The sequence below is a fragment of the Excalfactoria chinensis genome, chromosome 12 (genome assembly GCF_039878825.1).
Source record: "Excalfactoria chinensis isolate bCotChi1 chromosome 12, bCotChi1.hap2, whole genome shotgun sequence".
Lineage (NCBI taxonomy): Eukaryota > Metazoa > Chordata > Aves > Galliformes > Phasianidae > Excalfactoria > Excalfactoria chinensis.
Window position 1 is genome coordinate 4,967,731 of NC_092836.1, and position 9,320 is coordinate 4,977,050.

The following is a 9,320-nucleotide window of genomic DNA, read 5'->3' on the forward strand; positions in this document are numbered from 1 at the left end:
TTTTGTTTCCTGTTTGTACAATGTTGGCCCAAAATTGGTATTTATTTATTTTGCTAATTTCTGTATATAAAAGCATAGTAAAAAACCATTGCTGAGGTGTTCTCATCTATGCGGGTAAACGAGAATTTTACTTTTCTTTTTCTGATGGTGAACACAAAGAAAAACTACTTACAAGTGTTCATACACTAGATTTGTGGCAGAGCTGAGAACTGACCCAAACCTTATTACATTAGATTAAGCTTTTCTTGTGGGGAGAGTATCTTTTCATCTACATGACATGCCTTACAACACCCGCCTGGAAGGGGCATCCAGTGTCCCTAAAGAAAGGGAAAACAAGAGCGTAAGGTTGATAACATGGGATTATGAAATGCAGCCCGCATGAATGACTTCCTTCCTCAATCCTCTGCTGATGACAAAGATTTTTGTATTTCTAAGGAATTCCAGGGGATCTTGGGATGATTTGCAGCCTTTTCTGACTCTCTGCACAAATGCTGTAATAGATACCTGTCTCTTTCTGGAGGATTGCTGTTTCTTCTAATGCTGTTGTTTGGCATCTGACACCAGTATTGCCCTTCTGCTGAATGACTGCAAAATTAAAGCCTTTGCCAGAGGCTCTGTTAGTCGAAGAGATCAGTATCCCAGATTTGTTGTGTGTTCTCTATGGAAGTGGCTTAGTACATGCATATCTACTTCTAGAAGAGCAGCATTTGTAAGCAGCATTCTGGCAATCTCTGCTTACTTCCCACTGTTAAGCTTCTGTGAGGCTACAGAGTGTGGGTTCTTGTGTTCAGGACACCATTACCTGCTGCAAACTGGTTCAGAGACTCATCCCCTCCCTCTGTCCTAAAACTGCCAAGTTTTGCCATACAATTTCTAACCAAAGGCTGTCGCAGACACTCACTCCTTTGGTAAAATATTATTCTGATAAGCAGGCTGAGCTAATTTGTGTCCTGATTATACCTATATCTCACTTAACTCTGCTCTCTTCTCCTCTCATTAGTATGACCCTGATGTATTTTCCTTCACTGAGTTGACATTTCAGTAGATAAAATGCTATTCACTGCTTGCTTCTTTTCAGCTCATACCTTCTTGCTGACAGTATACGTGCTTGCCAGTTCTACCTCAGCGTGTGACCTGGAAGTTTTGCTGCTGAACATCACCCACTGTTACTTTCCTAGGCTGAGGTCTCAGGGTGTTGCCTGTCCCTGGGGACTTCTGTGTGCCTTGTGGCAGAGCCACAGCTGAACGAGCCCAGGACTGACTGAGGAGGATATTCAATGTGTCCCATTTTGAACAGGAAGTGCCATTGTTCACTGCTCAGTGAGTTCCTCACCACTGTCCTTATCTTCCTAAATTAGACAGGGAAATCTCCGTGGTATCAAAATAAATATATAGAAGAAGATATATGTGTTGATATGTAGGTCAAACTAGATTCATGGCATTTTCTTTATCTAGAAAATAAAATTATCTTAATAGAAATCCTTGCAAGGTTTCTCTTGTGTCTTACAACTCTGTTAAATCCATGATGGATTTTATTCCATTTTCCTCTAAGTCTGTTATCTTCAAGGATTTCTGTTAGAATTGGTTCCTGAAGAGAGTGAATAAATTTTTTACATTTGCTGTAATTTTTTCTTCAAAGGGTTAGTTCATAACAAACCTACTACAATAGAAAATGTCTTTAAAGAGTAGCAGTTTGCTTGCAGACCGAGCAGCCCCTGAGGTAAGGCAGCCAAGGCTTCTGTCACAGCAAGAGATGCTTCTGTATTTACTGAAATATAGATGATCCTGTAAGAAACTTAACTATTTAGGATAAATAATTGCCTATAAACTGTTGTAATGTGGTTTTAAGGACTTTTTTTAACAGCACAAAATCCCAAAGTACTGCATTGTGGCAGTAATTCTGGGCAGATTCAGAATGGATTTGCTCACCTTGGGGTTTGGGATGTGCTGATTATGGAGAGCCTCTCTGAGCTCATGAGGATGTTTTCTTGATAGTTATGGCTGCAGGGAAGCTCACTGCTTGCTAAGGAGAAACATGAGGATGGAGAGTATGAACTGATTTCCCCTTCAGGGAATTTAGTTCAGAAACAAAAAACCCTTTCCAAAACAGGATTTTTTTAGACAGTTTTAAAAGGTAGTTTATTTATCAGATAGCCAATACAAGTTTTTCATTTTAGAAGGTATCTATGGGCATGGTCAGATCACAAGTGCTTACGTAGCTCATCTTAGCAAGATACTGGCCTTAACCTGGAGTGCATACTGTGCATACTTGTAGTCTGCTAAATTAAGAAAGGTAGCTGTAACACCTGTGAAGATTCTAGCTAGGAGTCTGTTGCTTTTAAAGATGTTCTAACTGTTTCATTTATAGTTTTCTGCCTCCTCAGTAACTAGTATTGTGCCTGCCTGTAGTGGTAGGGGCATTGGACATTTAGGGACATTGGACATCCAGCACTAGAGGTGACTTCTTCATGTAGAGTGTTAAAGGGTTTTCTCTTTGCAAGTGAAATTTTGCAGAACTGACTCTTTCCACTCAGATCTTGTACTGAGTCATCCAAGACTTCTCAGCTGAGGAACTGAAACTCAAATATTTTGTCTACCCACTGAAGTCATGTTTCATATCACAGCAATCCATACTGGCATGAGATTGCACAGATTAGTAAAGTTATTTACGCAAATGTTTGCAGACTGTAGGAATCTTGTATCTCTTCTCTTTAATGTATGCACTGGGTGAAGGTTTGCTAAGCCCATTTACATGGCTGTTAGCTATAGAGTCCTTATATGTGCTCTCTGTGATTCAGGGTTGTGGGTGGGTGTACTTTCTTCTTCTTCTTCTCTTTTTTTTTTTTTTTTTTTTTTTTTTTGCCTGTGTTTCTTCTTTTTTCTTTTTCTTTATTATTATTATTATTTATATTTTAAATCTTCTTAATTTGAATCATCAGGGAGTTTTTTTGCATAAATACCTTCCAGCCAAGAATCTTTTCGCTCAGTCTACTGAGGAAAGTTTGGTTCGGGTATGAAAAGAAAGCAAGGAAAGGGGCAAGCTCCATCTTACCGCACAAATGGTCTCTACATGGAGCCAGAAAAGTAACAAGGTAAGGACAGGTTTGTTGGTAGGATAACTTCACCTCAAGATACTCCATGTTATCTATATTGAGGATTATTACTTAATAGCATTTTCAAGGATGGTTGACCTGTAGCCCTTCTATTCCTGAAACTGAAGAGATTTGCAATAATTGGAAAAATAATTTCCCTGTACTTTAATGGAGCATCTAAAATGTCACCCATCAGCTGAGAGGTGAGGAATATTGCAACAGTGGAAAAGTAGCCTAAAGATTATGAAAAAAATATGTAATTTATCTGCTATATAATGGGATGTAGATCCGCCTAAACTCATGCTTTGAATGACTCCAGTTACAGAAGCACGATAATTATTTTCTTTTACTGTGTTTGTAACAAATAAGCCCATTGCTTTAAATTCACTCGAACAAGTGATTTGCAAGCAAAACCGTCAGCTGTTTGCTTACCCTTTAAATTAATTGGCCTGAAAAGCAATCTACTACAGTGGTAAAATCAATGCAAAATACATTACTCTAAGTCCCTGCAAAATACGATCGGTGCTTTGTAAAACAACTCCAGCATTCGCAGGACTGGGACTCTGCCCTCACTTGGTTTCATATGAAACTCTTCAAGTCAATGAGTTCACGCTGGTCTGGGATGAATGCACAATGTTTTCTAGTCTGTCTTTCGAAGATGTACCCACAGACAACAGAAGCATTAACAAATCTATGTGGAATGTTGCAGGGAGAATAAAGCAACGGCGCTGCAACTTTCAACTAGTCTTTGGCAAGGCAACTTCATTGTACTTTGAAACATTTCACAGCCTATGGATTAGACCCTACCTCTGTAAAGAGCATAAATATTTGATGGCTTGCTGCTGATGGCTAACGTATTTGTTTGTTGGAGGTTGTACAGGTTGTAACATGGCTTTGCTGAGTGCCCAAATATGTATTCCAGCTCTGTATTTTACATGCCATGAGGGCACTTGCAACCTTAGCAAAGCAGATCGAGGGGGGCAAGTGTGAAGGAGCAGAGGAACTGAGCTTTTTCTTTCACATGGTGCTGTGCCTCCACACGTTTTTCTCTGTGTATGTACTGCAAATTCTTTCTAATCATCTGACGGTAGAAAAATATAAACAGTCACAAAAGGGGTGTGAATTCCTGAAGGAAGGGCTAAAAATAACAATTTTTGTCACTTAAAGTAAAGTAGACAAGGTAGTGTATCTCACAGGACACTAATGAGCCACCTGATACTACCAAGTGCACACCTGACCTCTTGACACATGAAGCGAAGATGACAGATGTACTGTCAAAATACAAATCTATCAACTTCATCATGTAAATCTACCCACAGATGCTTTACAGTAGGGGCCTGATGGGAAACAAACATTTTAACTTACAAGGAACTTTTTACAAAAGACTCAGCTTAATAATTTATGAATTGTAACAGCATCATGAGAAAAGGATGCTTTGCATTGATTTTTGGCAGTGAATGACAAGAAAGTCAATCCCCCAGTTTCCACTATAAAGATACTCTCACCGTTCTAGTGTTAGGATGCATTGATATTCATAATACATTTGCATAAAGTCTTGCTTCTCATCTTTTATATTATTCATTCTGTGCCTTCTGCCTCTTTCCCAAATGTGCTTTGTTGCTCCCTTAACCACACACACTTCTGTTCTGCAAGTGGGAAACATCTCCGATCCACTTCAGGATGCTAATTTTTGCTTTTTAATTGGGCTGGTAGAGCTTGGTACTTAGAAAAGGAAGTAATATTTTTTCTTGTTTATAAGTAATTTATTGTGACCTCTCCAAATGACAGCACTTATCCTGTGTGAAGACAGTTAATTTTCGAAGATGTGACAAGCACAGTTTTTAATTAGATTGGCGTAACCCTGACAAAAATGGTGCTTTCTTTTGTGAAGGACATCAATATTTGCATTTTTTTTATTATGAGGTGCTTTTTCTCTTTCTCTTTCTCTTTCTCTTTCTCTTTCTCTTTCTCTTTCTCTTTCTCTTTCTCTTTCTCTTTCTCTTTCTCTTTCTCTTTCTCTTTCTCTTTCTCTTTCTCTTTCTCTTTCTCTTTCTCTTTCTCTTTCTCTTTCTCTTTCTCTTCTCTTTCTCTTTCTCTTTCTCTTTCTCTTTCTCTTTCTCTTTCTCTTTCTCTTTCTCTTTCTCTTTCTCTTTCTCTTTCTCTTTCTCTTTCTCTTTTCTTCTCCCTCACCCCTCCAACTGAAAATTAAGCCTAGCAATAAAATAGTTTTGGAATGTTGGAGCTGATGCATGATGAAGAAATGCTGAGCCAGCTATAGTGTCTTTCTGGACTCTGTCCATAGAACTGCACTTGTGATACAGTATTCCTATCAATGGTGAATGCTTCCATATCTTAGTTTCATTTTAGAAAAAAAATTCATCCAAAAATATTTGCAGAGAAGCACTCTTAATATGAATTGGTTGTAACTCTGGTTCTCATGGTTGTGCCTTTGTTGCCTTGTGCCCTTACGCTTTCTTCATTTACTCACCCACCAGCTTATCTTCCTTGCCACAAGAGCAGCTCATGACCCTGGGATCCTTTTCTGACAAGCAGCGATGAGGAATGGAGTTCTGTGAATGAGCAGGGGGCAAATAACTGTCTGCTGAGCCAGGTCTCACATAAGTTGGTGTAGCTCTTGTGGGTCCCAGTGCACAAAGCTGCGGTCAGCACAGGGAATGTTCATAGCTTTGGCCACTCCCTTCCCAAGCATTTGCCTCTCAGACTTCGTTCCTCTGTACCATCCACCAAGAATGTGATACATTGGCGAGGGCAGAGGCAAGAAAAGAAGGAGCGTTTGGAACAGCAGGGAGGAAAGGAGAAGCAGCAGAAAATAATGGGCTCAAACTGGATGAAAACTAGCAGCTATGGCTGCTGGTCTTTTCTCCTGGCTCAGGAAGGAGGCTTGGCGGTGTTGAACTCAGCTGTACTCTACATCAGAGCAAAATTCTGGTAATGAACAATGATACGACAAGTTCAGGCCCTCGTGGATATTATCCCTTTGGGAAAATGCCCTGATGATCATGAATTGAAAAGTTTGGTTAGATTGTGTGGGGAGACTGTGTTTTGAGTTGATGCTGTTTCATAAGTGAAGTCTTGGTCTGTCCATTCAAGCATCACACTGAAGTTCTGTAGTCAGGATGTGTAAACAGAGTGGGATCCCCATAAGCACCTTTGGAGAGGTTTTAGTTAATAGCTCTGATGAGCCTATTTCAGTCTGTCAAACCAAATCAGACTTTGCTCTTCTTTTAGAGATGTACATTTGCAGACCTATGGTTTAATGGGCTGATAGTAATTTCAGAGATGCTACAGTCTGTTGAATTGCTGCAGCTGCATTGATGGTATAGACCCTATGGGCCTCTTACAAGCCATTAATGTCCACTGTGTCAAGAATATTTCAACACAGTTATGTTCCCAGGTCATTGATCTGATGATCTGTATGTATTTAGAATTACTTTCTGTCAGATGAACTCTGAAATCGAGTCAGGAACACTGCTTGTACTCTTCAACAACAGTCACATATTTTTACCTTAGGAGAGTCAATCTAAGGATTGCTTTGTAGATTCCAGAGTGGTGTTTTTTTTTATGAAGGAATGACAATGCTGAGCCTGCCAGTGATGTTCTCCATGCTCAATGAATATCCTCTGAAACGATAAACTGAATTCTTTCCCTTCTTAATTTTTTCTACTACAACACAGTACATTCTGAGGTATGATCTACTCTATCCTGAAATTTAGGGAAAATCAATGTTTGGTGAATAGTATAGTCAATCTTTTCTATTTTTCTCTCTTAAGTCCATAAAAGTCCTGATGTGCGATGGAGAAATTGCTTATTAAATGTCACTTTTATTCTAGGAAGCACCTGAAGAACACTGCCCTCCAGAAGCCCTCTGTTGCAGTTGTACAAGCAGAGTTCTAATTCCCAACACAGAATTTCATGAACAGATGGAATATTTTCTTTTCTTTCTCCTTACATTTTCAGAAAGTCCATTCCCAAAAGAGCTAATTCATAGCAAACCACCCTCCTCTGCACCAACAAAACTGGCTCCTTCCCAACTCTTAGCCCATTCTATGTCAATTCTGCCTTAGGGGCTCTCAGTTGATTTTGGGGAGTGGCCAAACAGGACAGTAAGGGAGAATTCGTCACCTGCCTGAGAGAAGTGCTGGGTTTGGTCCTGTAGTTAATCAGAGTTCTGCAATGAGTCTGAGATCCACTTGGAAATTGTGTTGTGTCCAGAGAATGACAAAATGGTTGAGTAAGTACAGACACTCCTTTAAAGACAGTGGCCATCTCAGTGCACGCATTTATCAAGTAGAATGTCTGCATGAATGATGGAGCCGATAGGATTTCAATCAATGTTTGAAAGCAATTACATCTCTCTCTGCCTTGCTGCCTATGACAGTGCAGGCTAAGAAACCTCAGCCATTCCTGTTCCATCCCTGTGGCACAAGGCCAAGGGAGAGGCAGACCGCAGTGCTGCCCAGCTGTCTGCAGCTCTGATCTGTGCTCAGTGAGTCGGGGATGGAAGATGTGAAGGGCTTTGCCAACTTGTCTGTCAAATACTGACTGCATGCTGCAGCCACGAGGAATGATGGGATCTGCAGTTGAAGACTTGGCTGGATGGTAAAAGCTGTTTCTACTCAATCTACCTGATGTGTAGATCCAATTTTTCCTCACTTCTGCCCTCTTTTCCCTTTCTCTCTTATGTATGATATGATGTCATTTGAAAGAAAGTGGGGAGAGATTTGTTCAAATCTCGTGCGCTTCTGTTTCGTGGACAGAAGTAGTCAATAATGCATTTGTTTGGGTTTTTTTTCCATTTAAAATAGCATGTTATTCTTCAAGTGTGTTCATGGTGTTGTGCAGCAGGGGAAGCTCTTTGTAGCCGTGTTCCTGGTTGCTTCCTGTAGACGGGTGCTGCAGCATTGCTTCCCATCAAGCACGGCTCAAGGTCTGCCAAATGCTCCCCAGCTGCAGCCAGATGCCATGCTGACATGGCACAGCAGACCTCAGAGCATGTGGGAAGCTGTTAGTTTGATGGTATTGCTCTCATTTATCCGTAGAGATCATAACAAGTCATGGTGGAAAACTATAGAAGGATTTATTTTATGAAGCTGGAAAGGCTTTTATGTTCCAATGCTGTAGCAGGCACAGCATAACTTGCATTATCACTTCTGCTGTTTGCCCTCTGATACCTCATGATGAGATTGATATGGACCGTTGTAAGTGCAGACAGAATGCAATCCTGAGCCCATGGTCTATGGGGAGACAGAGGTGGGGATTTTGCTGCAGGAGCAGCAATCTTTTCCTGGCTCTGAAAACTCCAGCACTAGCTTAGTCAGTGGGATGCTACCAGGGAATAAGGGTATGCCATATCTACCACTGCTTTGCTCATCTGTGTGCCAGGGAAGTACTGAGAGGCAGAGCCTTGGGCTGCCATCATGGTGCAGAAAGGAAGAAGGTCATGATGGACGAGATGCTGTGAATCTAATTGCTCCATATTTATTTCCTTCCTCTTCCCTGTGCTCCCAAATTAGCTTGATCTCCAGTGGTAGATTGGAGTTGTGTTAACTGAAGATGAAATATTTTGTAACAAATTATAAGCAGCCAGAACTCTTTTATTTTCATTTCCTAGCTGAATGAAATGTTACATCTGCAGAAGTGCCACTTTAAGATATACTACTGATAATCAGTAATTGATGGGCCAGCATAAGCTTTTCTCACTTTGTTTTGCTTCTCTACCTCAAGGAGACTATCTTCTGTGGCCCTGCAGATGTCTCTGCAAATCTTAATAAATCCTCAAACTTCAGTTAATGTCTTATGTATATTAGTCAGATGTGAATTTAATCACCATTATGAGAGCCTACCATGGGTCATGGTCGCAAAACCCATTTCCCTTGGAAATAATTACCCTCAGCTGCAGTATAATGCGTTAATAGAATTGCTTTAAAGCAGGATAGCAGCCCTATTAACACTTGTCACTGCTCTGTGTATTTCTAGTATGCTTTTCTCTTCTATTGTGTACTATTAGAATGGGAATGGCTTGGATGCAGTAAATAGTCTGGTATACACTGGCAGCTGCGAGCAATGAGCTGACAAGCGATTTAGTCAAAAGGAGATATCAAACACTCCAAAGATGTGTGTTTCCCAGGCATTTTTGGACAGGCACAAGTACAGCTCTGCAGCCCCTGTGCAGGTGAAGCAGTCAGTTTAATTGCTCTTCTGTTGCTT